Here is a 13,256-nt window from a genome sequence, read left to right on the forward strand (position 1 = left end):
ACTGTGGAGTCACTAGAAAGTGGCAAGTGATGCAAAGAAAAGTAAAACAAGAAATGAGGATAAGGAGCACAGCGGGAGGAGTGTTACATTTCTAGATAAGGTGGTCGGCTTGGAGATCCGAGGAAAGAGCTTTCCACGCACAGAGATCATCAAGTGCAAAGGCCCTGGGGTAGACGTGTGCCTGGTGTGTTCCACTGCAAGATAGCCCATGAGGCTGGAATGAAGGGAGAGAGAGAGAGGGCAAACAAGTGGAGACAAATTCACAGAAGTAAGGGAGAGGGTGCAGTCTCCTGGCATTTGCCCAAAGCCCCATCCGTGTATCCCTCCAACCACCTTGGGGGGCGGGGGAGTGAAAAATTCACTCAGCCACTTTGTACTCCGTCTTCGCATGCGGAGCACCTGCCTTCACCAGCCAGTGTCAAGACCATCTCTCCACAGATTGTCTGGGCTCTGTCTACACCCGCAACATTAGTACTGTGTCATTACCGACCCAGGGTTCGTGTCTAGACCGCCCCGAACTCGGCCCCTGCTTTCTGAGCAAAAGCCAGCGTGACAATCTGTGGATTCCAGCAGACTGCGGGCCTTCAGTGCCTTGTGGACCCCTCCAGGAGCCTCGGGGCCCAGCACCCCCTTTCAGTGCCTCGTGGACCCCCTGAGGAGCCTCGGGGCCCAGCCCCCCGGCCTCGCAGCCACCACTGAGCCCCCGGGCGGGAGGCGATTGCGCTCCCCTCACTGAAAACGGTCTCGCCGGGTGTCCTGCGTGTCAGCGCCAGGCCCTTGGGGGGGACGCAGGCAGGTGGGGGGGCACCCTCTGCCCATCGATGCCCTCCCCCCCCGGGGTCTGCCGTCAAGGCGCGGGCCTGGCGAGCTGGCCCCAGCTTCATGAGGCGGTTGGGAAGTTAATCTGGGGGGAGCAGCGCCGCCGCTGCATTCTTCGTCCCATCTCTCCTGGGCGCCCCAGCGGGTGAGCGGTCACTGTCTTCTCCGGCCACCAAAGCATGGGGCTCCTCCGGAGCCAGGCCCCACCGATGGGGCTTGGGCCGGCGGCCCAGGAGGGAAACTGTGCCCGGCAGCCGGGGCCCAGGTGAGCCAGGGGGCGAGGGGGAGCCAGGACCGTGTGCAGCCCCGCGAGCCCCGGGCAGCCGAGGCCCGAACCCGGGACCATCTCGAGTCGTTCTGCAACCTCTGCGCGGGCCCGGGAGGTGCACATCTGCTACGTCTCTTCCCTTGGCCCGTTGTCTTTTTTTTTTTTTTTTTAAGATTTTATTTATTTATTCATGAGACACAGAAAGGCAGAGACCCAGGCAGAGGGAGAAGCAGGCTCCTGCTGGGAGTCGACGCGGGACTCGATCCCAGGACCCCGGGATCACGCCCCGAGCCGAAGCAGGCGCTCCACCACTGAGCCCCCCAGGCGCCCCCGTCTTCTTCCTAATGAAGGTGTGGGGAAGGCTTTGGTGCGGAAAGTCTAGACAGCACTCACGGGTTTTGCTTGCTCAGCATCTGCTACCCTCTCCGGCTGGTGCCAGCCTTTGACTGTCCTCGGGAGGACTTGCTCTGTGGCACGTGGCCCGGCTGGCCAGTGCGGCTGGCCGCGGCGCTCTGCTGCGGGGCACGCGACGCAGGCTGGCCCGACGGGGCTTGACGGCGCGGGACGCCAGCCAGGCCCGCCAGAGCCTCCCTGCATGTGGTCTGCAGACCCCGCAGGCAGGCAGTCACCCCCTATTCCTCTGGGATCTGCAGGCCGATGCCCATCTTTGCCAGTCACATGGGGGGGCGGTTTGCAAGGCGAAGCCAAGTGATGGGGACAGACCCACATCTGGGGATGGCATATTTGGGCCCCGAGATCCAGATGGGTCTGAGACCAGATGAATCACTCGCCACCAAAGAACGTGGGACGATAAATTCCCCTGTTGGTTGCGCTGGTTTGAGTGGAGTCTGTCTCCCTTGCAGCCGAGGACAGACCTCCGTTCACATCCCAGCTCTGCCGCTTGTGAATTCTGTGATCTTGGGCGCTCACTCAACCCATGTCGCTCGTCTGCAGGCTGAGAATAATCGCACGTTATTCAGCCCTTGTGGGGCTGCCAGGTGGGGTAAACGTGGATGCCCCCGACCGTTGTGCGACATGAACAGGTGTTGGGAGCAGCACAGGTTCCCTTCCTTCCCTGGTCCACGGGGAGACCTGGGAGGACACTCTGCCTCTCGGTAGGAAGTGCAGATGTTGGTGCTGTCGGGAGGAGGTGTGGAACCTTCATGAACGTTGTAAGCTCTGAAGGCTGCTCTCAGGTCCTGCCTCTTGTGCTCTCTTTACCCCCTTTCTCTGTCTCCCCATCTCCCCCTTGGTCACCAGCCCCCTCCATGCTCTAAAGAACATTCCACAATGCATGTCCAGCCATATGAGAGTGTGAGAAGCAAAGGAAGTGAGAGGAAGTAGAACTTTTTTTGACTGGAGTGGGAACGAAGGTTTACATAGGGTTAGGTGACTTCTACGGCACAATCCTAACTTCTCAGCAAAATGGGGACAGACAGGTTTCCAGTGACCTTGGGAAGCTGGAGAAGACACTTTATAGCATCTCAGAGACTTATACCCTAGGTTCTTAGCCTAATCTAGTTCTTTGCAGATCACAGTGGCAAGAACTGTGGGTCCTTTGTGTGCTTCTCTGCTCCCAGCATCTTCTCAAGTTACTGGCATTTCAGGGGTCCTTAGCAGACAGCTGGTAAGACAAGAGGAAAGTGTTGGGGCGCCTGGGTGGCTCAGTCACTTGAGCGTCCAACTGTTGATTTTGCCTTAGGTCATGATCTTAGGGTCCCCACTCAGCAGGGAGTCTGCTTGAGAGTCTCTCTCTCCCTCTCCCTCTACCATTCACCCCCACTCACGTTTGTGCTTGCTCCTTCTCTAAAAAACTAAAAAAAAAAAAAAAAATAGAAAAGGAAAAGGAAGAAAAAGAAAGTGCCAGTCGCCTGGGCACTCAGGTGGTAAGCTGGCAGCCAGGACGCTCCAGCATCAGGGGACCCATCTGACTTGATCCTCATCGTGTTTTTCTGTGGCTACTGATGTTGTTTAAGAACACTTGCCAAAATTTTATAATTGAGAAATTCCACATGAACATCTCTATTTCTGACTTCACTTTCAAGAAAAACACAGCATATGTGGGATTTCCAAAGAGAGTCTTGGGGATCAGGGAGGCAGGTGAACTTAGCTGTGTTCAGATTCCCAGACCATAGCAACATCCCTGCTAACCATATGCTCCATTTGGGGTGAATTTGAATCACTATATGGTGCTTGCAGAATATTATAAACTGTAAACAGATGCCACCTCCCGGACACATTGACCATTTGTGCTTCCTTCTCTGAGAGTCATGGGATGAAAGGAAATGATAGTAAAGAAGCTCCAAGGGGCTCCTGGGGGGCTCAGTTGGTTAAGCATTTAACTCTTGGTTTCGGTTTATGTTGTGATCTCAGGGTCGTGGAATCAAGTCCCTCGTTGGGCTCTGCGCTAGTCCCTCTCCTTCTGCTCCTCTCCCCGCTTGCATGCTCTCCCTATCTCTAAAATAAGTAAATGAAACCTTAAAAAAAAAAAAAAGCCAGAGACCATTTCTCAGCTTCACAGTATCAGGAAATTGCTGCCCTGAGCATTAGCCTAGCAGCTCACAGGATTTCATACCCTTAAGGGTGAGGCAGATAAATTGGAGAGGCCAGAGGACACACACACACACACACACACACACACACACACAATGAAACAACTGGTCCAATGGGCAAGAGTTGAAGAAATAGGAGCAATTTTGCTCAAACAAGAGTTCTGTGATAGAAGTATATTACATGGAAGACCTGTTTGCTGGAAGGCTCGCCATGTTGTAGAAGATGGATGGGATGGGAAATTGAAGGAATCATAGGTGCATTAGCAAAAAAAAAAAAAAAAAAAGGAAAAAGGAAGTGAGCTGTTTTAGAAAGTCACTGGAGTGGCTGGAGTAACAACTGGGGTTTTGTTGTTGGTTTAAAGATAAAATCATAGATGCTAGTTGAACTTTCCCTTCTGTTGAGATTTGAGGTTAGCAGTTAATCATACCCCTCTCCCTCATTTCCTGGTTCGAAACTAAATTTAGTGGAATAAAATGTAATTTTTTTTTGAAAGTGTAAGTTCTATTTGTGTTCTGCTCAAGCTAGATTGCAGAATGCGTCTTGAACCCAAGGTCAAAATTAGGCATTCTACAACTACACATCACTCCTTAATTCTGAATTTGGGGCCAGCCTACAGGAGAAATCAGGGCATCACCTAGCCAGTCACCGAGAGGACCCGGACCTGCCTCATTCTTTTCTGGGTCTAGTAGAGAAAAGCCAGAGGGTTGCAGACTGGCCTCTAGAAACCAGAAGAGGTGGGTTCTGGTGCAGGTGGGACAAGGACTCCAATTCTAGGCAAGTCACAGAGAAAGAAGGGGAAACAGGGTCCAGAAAGAAGTTGAGCCATACCGGACCCAAATGTCACCATCTAAATGTTACTTGGGACATCTGACACTTACAGAGTGCTTATTATGTGTCAGGGATCATTCTAGGGACTTCACATGATCTGATTTATCTCACTGTATTATCTCACTTAATCCTGCAGCAACCCTATGAAATATTACTGTTATCATCGATTTTATAGATAAGAAACCAAGGAACAGAGAAGTTCAGTCATGTGCCTGAGGCCACACTAGTAAGTGGGTGAGCTGAGCTTCCAATGCAGGTCCATCTGACTCCAAACTGGAGCTCCTGCCAAGATGGAAGGAAAAGCGGAGGCTTCATTCACTGTGCTTTTCCAAGAGGATGCCAGTTTTGGCAGGAGTCTCTGTGGCTCTGGGCACAGGACTCCACCACAGAAGAAGACTCACACCCAGATCTTCTCCCTGGACCCTAAGACAGGCCCCACGGAGTTGCCCTCCAGGGCAGGCTCTGGATCAGACGGGGATGGCTCAAACCTCCGCCACCTCCAAGCTGGATGCCCTCGGGTAATTCCTCCAGCCTCAGTTCTTCCGTCTGTAGAACAGAGGAAAAAAGATCTGCTGTCAGTGCTGTCCCCTGGGAAAGGCCAAGCAGCATCGATCCCACCCTGACAGTCATTCCTTGTTGCCGGAGACCTCTTCAGCTCCGAGCCGCTGTGCTTCTGGCTCTTCCACAATACACCGCCACCACCCAACCCCCTGTTGCTGCGCCTGTCACTTAAGGTTTTGTGAGCAGTGGGTTGGAAGAAGAAAGTCTTCTCACCTCGTTTCCTGAAGCCTCCAATTTGGAAGAAGCCCCCCCACACACACACACACAAGGCCAATGAACCCACAGGCCCCAGAGGCAGAAATCACAGAAGCAAAGAAAACCCCAGGAAGAACAGAGCGTTTGAACTTGGGGCCCTTGCCCTTACATCCTACTAGAGTGGCCTCACTGTACGTCCCTGCGGATCCCATTTTGTCCTGGATTTTTACCAGAGATGCTCCTCTCCTGGGGATAAGGTAGGGACCTTTCCCTGGAGGAACAGCATCCACCTCACTGTGGTGTGTCAGGAACAGACCAGGTCTTGGGTGCGACACAGAAGGCCAGGCACGCGGTCGCTGGACATTGGATGCTGAAAGGCAGGGAGTCAGAGACTTCGGCAGACTGTCCCTGACCTTAGCTGAGCTCTCTGTGAGGGTCAGGTCATGAGGGATCAGCCACCTTCTTGTGACTCGTGGGGGGGCCCAGGCTCCCTTGCACCCCAAGACTGACAGCTGACTGCACATCCTTTCCAAGGGTGCACTTAGCACATACACTCTCTTCTAAGCAAGGGAGCCCTTGAGGCTTCTCCTTCAAAAACCTTTCCAGGCCACCACACAGCCTACTTGATAGTTCCAAGTTAGCTGCACAATTAAACCCAAAGCGGCCTGTTTATGAATATGAGATGCCAAGTTTCCCTGCAAATCACAGCAAAGTAACAGATGCTTTAGAGCAATAAATAAAGTAAAATATAGCTTTCCTTTTCTCTCTCCAATACTAATAGGCCGAACACCTTTCTTGGCAGGTGTAACTTGGGGAGGGGGCGCTATAAGGTAAGAGGGTGTTCATATCACTCCACTGGGCACAGGGCCTGAATGACCCACCCTTGGAGATCCACGTTTGGCCCTGACCTGGGTGGATGCGGGTCCCTTGTATGTAGCACGGGGCCAGCACCAGCCTCCTGCCGAAGAGACAGCGGCACTAGCCCTACTGAGCCCAGACACATCTGGTGCATCACAGCGTGGTGACTGGATGTCCCTGCAGCATCCCCCCTTGCTGGGCACCCTCGGGCGGGAAAGCTCTCGCACAGCGTGAAGTAGTTGGCCCTGAAAGTGGCTTCTGCTTTCCTAGATTCAAAAAACAACAACAAAAATCCAAACTCAAGAAACCAAGGAGACCTTTGCCCCCAGTATTTTCTGCTGGTTTATAACCTAACGTTTTAAAGCTGTTCATGTGAGATCATTGATTCCACTTTTGAATTCTGAGTCACAGATTTCATCAGAGTCCCTAGCATTTCTGAGTGTGTGTGTGTGTATGTGCACTCCCACATGTGCACGCACGCCTTGTGGCCTCCCACAACCATCCCCCCGCGGTCATTTCAGAATCTAAAGTCTGCTGGAAGTCTGGTGCCGTGCCTTAGCAGCCCTCCAGCAGGTGACCCTGCTCCCTCACACCCACCCACCTGTTTCCGTGTGCGCCGGGGGCAGACGGCTTGGTCATCACCCTCACGCGCTGCAGGCTGTGCTTCAGCAGGAGCGTGCGTGGCCTCGGAAGGACAATCAAAGTGCTGGCGAGTTCTCAGCCCTGGAGACAGCACTCAATCGATAACAGACGGAGACTCGGTGGATAGATACTCCGGCTCTCTTGTTCTTCCGTTGGGACAGCTCTGGGCTGTATCCCGTACCATCTCCCAGAGTCCCTAGCAGGATCGTGCTGCAGTTGCACAGCCTGGCTGGCTTGATAGCACTTTCTGTCCTCACTTCCTTCTCCTGGTCTCCAGTGTCTCCTCATCCCACCTTCCAGTAGATATCCCCTTATTACATTCAATATTGCTTTTCTTGCACTCAAGTCCTTGTCTCCGTGACTCTTTCTGGGGGTGGGGTGCAGAAATCTGACCTAGATGCCACCTAAAGCCATGGCGCATCTCCTTTCTTATTCAGAGCTGACCAGCTGCCCCATGTGCTTACACTCCTTTCTTGCTGAGACCACCCATGATCACATAAACACAAGGCTACTTTTCAAGGACTTCTTTGGCTCATTTACAGCATTAGACACCACTGACCATCTTGCTCCTTCTGGAAACTCTATTTTCCCTTGGCTTCCACTCCCCCAGAGAGTTAGTTAAAATATAGGCATAGCCAAATTAATACTGGCTGGACCAAGGTAGAAGTTTATGCCTCTCTTACTTACCAGTGTGGGGAGACAGCGTGGGGCCGGCATGATCATCTGTTCCACATCAGCCAGGGACTCACACCCCTTCAGCCTCGTTGCTCCACTGTCCCTGCAGTGTTGTTCTTACCCCCCCTAGTCCAAGGTGGCTCCCTGGGAAGCGAGGCACAGGTGCAGGGGTGTGGTGTGGGCACACGTAGATGCTACACACATCACATCTGCTCACACTGATTGGTTTAGATACATTGGCCACACTCAGCCACAGGGAGGCTGTGAAGTGTAGTCTTTACCTTGGTGGGCACGTTTGCAGCTGAAATGAGAGGCTCTAAATACCATGGGGAAAGGAGGTAATAGGCTTTAGGAGGCAACCAGCAGTCGCATGTTTCTGGTTCTCATCTTTTCTCATCCTGTTCTTCAAAGTCCTCTGCCAGAGGACTTCTTGTGCCAGCCTATTTAGCTTCTTTGCTTACCATGGTTCTCTCCTCACTCACAGTATGTTTCTGGAGGCGCCCCTCGACACCTACCCCTTCAGACGCCTCCTCCAGGCTGCACCTTTCAGATCCAACCTTCCAGATCTCTTCTGCTCTGTTGGCTTGACTTTCCCAGCACCTACTGTAAATTGATCTCCTCAGTATCTCAAACCCAGTCATTAAAAACCTGAACTGATCATCTCCTCCTCCTGCTCCTTACCCTATTTATCCTCTCACATTCCCTAACTTGGAAAGTGCCAGTTTTCCTCCCTTAGCCATTTGAGTCAGAAGCTGGAGAGTCACTGTAGACTAGACTTTCCACACACATGCCTAATGCTCCCTCTCCAACCATATGGTAACTTCAAGCCTTCATCATTCCTACTGCATTAAGAGAGCTTACAAACATGTCTCTTTCCCTCCTTGTCTGCCCCTTCCACACTGCCATCAGGGGTTGCATTTTGGATGTCTTGAGCCATCATCACACTCTACATATGATTTTCTTGGTCTATTTGGTGGTTTTTTAAAAGTCATTGGATATCAGCATCTGAATATTGAGCTATTATTCATATGAAACTCACATTTCCATACTCAAGTCTACATGGCAGCAATTCCTGCAAACAAGGAGTAGCTGCCTTATTAAGGTGGGACATAGGCTCTCTAGTTCCCCAAGAACCAACCCAAAGGGTTTCTTAATATATGTCATCTGTTTGGCCCCTGTAGGCATTTTTGGGCCCCATTTTAAAGTATGAATCTGATTGTGGTACAGTTGTGCTGTCACTCCTACAGTGGCTACCCATCAACTACCACAGAAAGATCAGACTCCAAAGGATGCTGTGAAAGGCACTCCTGTGTTTGGCCCCTACCTGAATTTTCCACCTTACTTCCACCCATTGCATCATACTCACCTTTCATTCTTGCCCTAGAATGCTATATGCTGCTCACATACTCTGCTTGCATTTGATGATTTCCCTTCCCTTGCCCATTGGGCACATTTTTTTTTTTTGAAGATTTTATTTATTTGAGAAAGAGAGCATGTGCATGAGCAGAGAGGAGGGGCAGAGGAAGAGGGAGAAGCAGACTCCCCCTGAGCAGGGAGCCTGATGCAGGACTTGATCCCAGAGAGATCCTGACCTGTACTGAAGGCAGATGCTTAGCGACTGAGCCACCCAAGCACACTGGGCACATTCTTACTTACTCTTCAAGTTCAACATCTTCTCTAGGAGAAGTCTTCTCACTCTTGCACTCTCTGGAGTAAAGTGGCACCTCCTCACTTGCTCTCATTGCACATTGAGTGTGTGTTCACCTTCAGCATGTCTCATCCTGTAGCTATTTGTCTCCCCCACTAGATCACGAGCCCCTTAATTCAGGCAAAAAATTTGCTCTCAGCACCAAGGACAGCGCCTGGCACCGGCAAATGAGCTTCTCAATGACTATTGAAGGAAGGAGTTGAAATTGCCTGAAAGCTCAAGTCATGATCCCAGGGTCCTGGGATTGAGCCCTGCATTGGGCTTCTTGCTCAGTGGGGAGTCTGCCTCTCCCTCTTCCCCACCCCTCTGCTCATGATCTCTTTCTTTCTCTCTCAGATAAATAAATAAAATATATTTTTAAAAAAACTTTAATAACTGTTGCATCATGAAAATCAAGATCAACCCATTTTCCTTTACTCTAGACACACATAGATACGTCTACCTGAAAAACAATACAAAGACAATATACAAATACAAAACAGTCACAAAATACAAATAACACGAATACAAAAATCTGGAGATACATACACACACACACACACACACACACACACACATTTCTAAAAACAAAGGAGGAAGCTCAGAGAACAAGCTGACTTAAAAATTTGGGTGATAGATTTACAGCCAAAATCAAACATAGTGGCAATGATAACAAATAGAAAGGGAGGCTGAGCAGAACATTATTACATTGTTTGCATGCAGGGCACTGCACTAACATTTTATATACATTTTATTTAATCCTCACAGAAGCCCTGCAAGAAATTGTATTTGTCAGGGTTCTCCAGAGAAACAGAACCAATAGGATATATATAGATTATATATAAGAAGAGATTTATTATAGGAATTGGCTCACACGGTGATGGAGGCTGAGAAGTCCCACAATCTGCTGTCTGCAAAATGGAGAACCAGGGAAGCTGGTGATAAATTCAGTCGAGTCTGAAGGCCCGAGAACCTGGAGCCCCAAGGTCGGAAGGCAGGAAAAACCGGACCTCCCAGCTCAACAACAGAAAGTGAATTGACCCTTCCTTTGCCTTTTTATTCCAGATGGGATGAAGCAGATCTCTTTACTCAGGATTTACTCTATTCAAATGCTAATCTCCTCCAAAAGCACGCTCACAGACACCCCCAGAAATAATGTTTAACCAGCTAGTTGGGCCTCCCACACCCCAGTCAAACTGACGCATAAAATTATGCATTTCAACATGACTTTCTCCATTTCGTATGTGTGGAAACTGAGTCTCAGAGCTGTCGTGACTTGCTCCATGTGCCTCAACTTCAAAGTGGGAGACGCTGGACTGCCACTCAGGCCTGAGCATTTACTGCACTGAAACACTTTTCCTTGGGGTCATGCTTTACATTCAACCCGTTTATGTTTTGTTTGTTTTGTTTACCACAACTCAGAAAGTGAGGGTAAGACCTGAGATTGGGGAATTGCCTCTACCCGTTTCCTAGGAAATATGGACTTTTGAATATTAAGTTTTTGTTTTAATTCCAGTGTAGTTAACTGGAATGTTATGTTATTTTCAAGGGTACAGTATAGTGATTCAACACTTCATACATCATCCAGTGCTCATCACAGCAAGTGCCCTCTTTAATCCCCATCACCAGTTTCACTCATCACTCCCTTCCCACCTCCCCTCTGGTCACCATCAGTTTGTTCTCTGTAGTTAAGAGTTTGTTCCTTGATTTGTCTCACTCTCTCTTTCCTTTGCTCATTTGTTTTGTTTCTTAAATTCCACGTATGAGTGAGATCATATGGTATTTGTCTTTCTCTGACTGATTTCACTTAGCATAATACTCTTCTAGCTCTATCCGTGTTGTTGCAGATGTCAAGGTTTTATTCTTTTTATGGCTGACCAGTATTCCCGTGTGTGTGTGTGTGTGTGTGTGTGTGTATGTGTGTGTGTATACATATATGTAACACATCTTCTTTATCCATCTGTTGATTGACACTTGGGCTGCTTCCATAATATGGCTATTGACCAATGCTGCTATAAACATATGGGTGCATGTGTCCTTTTGAATTAGTGTTTTTGTATTTTGGGGGGGGTAGATAACCAGTAGCACAATTGCTGGATAAGAGAGTAGTTCTATTTTTAACTTTTTGAGGCACCTGCATACTGTTGTCCAGAGTGACTACACCAGTTCACATTTCCACCAACAGCGCATGAGAGTCTTTCATGTTCTGTCTCCCTTTCTGATATTTCCCACTCATTTTTTCACATTTCCCCTTTATTCCCTTTCACTATTTTTTATATTCCCCAAATGAATGAGACCATATAATGTTTGTCCTTCTCCAATTGACTCATTTCACTCAGCATAATACCCTCCAGGTCCATCCACGTGGAAGCAAATAGTGGGTAATTGTTGCTTCTAATGGCTGAGTAATATTCTATTGTATACATAAACCACATCTTCTTTATCCACTCATCTTTCGATGGACACCGAGGCTCCTTCCACAGTTTGGCTATTGTGGACATTGCTGCTATAAACATCGGGGTGCAGGTGTCCTGGCGTTTCACTGCATCTGTATCTTTGGGGTAAATCCCCAGCAGTGCAATTGCTGGGTCGTAGGGCAGGTCTATTTTTAACTCTTTGAGGAACCTCCACACAGTTTTCCAGAGTGGCTGCACCAGTTCACATTCCCACCAACAGTGCAGTGGTTTCCTGCCTTGTAAATTTTCCCCTTTCTCACTGATGTGAGGTGGTATCTCATTGTGGTTTTGATTTGTATTTCCCTGATGGCAAGTGATGCAGAGCATTGAGAGGAAGAATTTTAAACAGGCTCCACACCCAGTATGGAGCCCAATGTGGGGCTCCATCTCACAACCCACAACCCTGAGATCATGACCTGAGCTGAAGTCAAGAGTCAGGTGCTTAGCCAACTGAGCCACCCTGGTGCCCTTGAATCATTTCTTTATGTATTTTGGATACTAACCCTTTATTGGATCTGTCATTTGCAAATATCTTCTCCCATTCAGTAGGTTTTTAGTTTGGTTGATTGTTACCTTTGCTGTACAGAAACTTTTTATTTCAATGTAGTCCCAATAGTTTATTTTTGCTTTTATTTCCCTTTGCCTCAGGAGACATATCTAGAAAAATGTTGCTGCAGCCAGTGTCAGAGAAACTACTGCCTGTGCTCGCTTCTAAGATAGCTATGCTTTCAGTCCATTTTGAATTTATTTTTGTGTATAGTGTAAGAGAGTGGTCAGTTTCATTGTTTTACATGTGGCTGTCCAGTTTTCCCAACATCCATTTGTTGAAGAAACTATCTTTTTCCCATTGGATATTCTTTCCTGCCTTGTTGAAGATTAATTGACTATATAATTGTGGGTCTATTTCTGGGTTTTCTGTTCTGTTCAGTTGATCTATGTGTCTGTTTTTGTGCCAGTACCACACTGTTTTGGTTACTGTACATTCGTAGTATATAATTTGAAGCCTGGAATTGTGATGCCTCCTGCTTTGCTTTGCTTTTTCAAGATTACTTTGGCTATTTGAGGGTCTTTTGTGGTTCCATACAAATTTTAGGATTGTTTGCTCTAGCTCTGTGAGAAATGCTTTTGGTATTTTGATAGGGATTGCATTAACTATGTAGATTGCTATGGGTAGTATAGGCATTTTAACAATATTTGTTCTTCCAATCCACGAGCACAGGGAATGTTTTCTATTTCTTTGTGTCCTCTTTAATTTCTTTCATCAGTGTTTTATAGCTTTCAGAGTACAGGTCTTCCACCTCTTGGGCTGTGTTTATGCATAAGTAATTATTATTTTTAGCACAGTTGTAAATGGGATTGTTCATTTCTCCTCCTCCTGCTTCAGTATTGGTGTATAGAAATGCAACAGATTTCTATAGACTGATTTTGTATCCTGTGACTTTCCTGAATTCACTTATCAGTTCTAGCAGTTTTTTTGGTGGAGTCTTTTGGGTTTTCTATATATAGTATCATGTCATCTGCAAATAGTAAAAATTTTACTTCTCCCTTACCAATTTGGATGCCTTTTATTTCTTTCTATTGTCTGATTGCTGTGGCTAGGACTTCCAGTACTATGTTGAATAGAACTGGTAAGAGTGAACATACTTGTCTTTTTCTTGATCTTAGGCAAAAGGCTCTCAGTTGGGGAATAATGGATTTTTGACAAAAATATTTC

The 13,256-nt window shown here is 48.2% G+C and overlaps 1 protein-coding gene and 1 long non-coding RNA gene across 3 annotated transcripts in view; one reads left to right on the forward strand and one right to left on the reverse strand.

The window, feature by feature from the left end:
- The window catches only part of HS3ST2 (heparan sulfate-glucosamine 3-sulfotransferase 2), a 90,354-nt gene that overhangs the window by 53,863 nt on the left and 23,235 nt on the right, over nucleotides 1-13,256 (forward strand). The gene's annotated exons all lie outside the window — the stretch shown is intronic.
- LOC140638569 (uncharacterized) lies at nucleotides 1,293-10,576 on the reverse strand. Of its 2 annotated transcripts, none has more exons than XR_012035591.1 (5): nucleotides 9,963-10,576; nucleotides 7,915-8,002; nucleotides 7,412-7,543; nucleotides 6,684-7,017; nucleotides 1,293-5,014 (listed from the first exon to the last, which is right to left on the reverse strand). It is a non-coding gene; the product is annotated as an uncharacterized lncRNA (long non-coding RNA). The 2 variants fall into 2 exon arrangements; XR_012035590.1 differs by having other exon boundaries at nucleotides 1,293-6,348.

Source organism: Canis lupus, chromosome 8 (genome assembly GCF_048164855.1).
Source record: "Canis lupus baileyi chromosome 8, mCanLup2.hap1, whole genome shotgun sequence".
NCBI classification, from domain to species: Eukaryota; Metazoa; Chordata; class Mammalia; order Carnivora; family Canidae; genus Canis; species Canis lupus.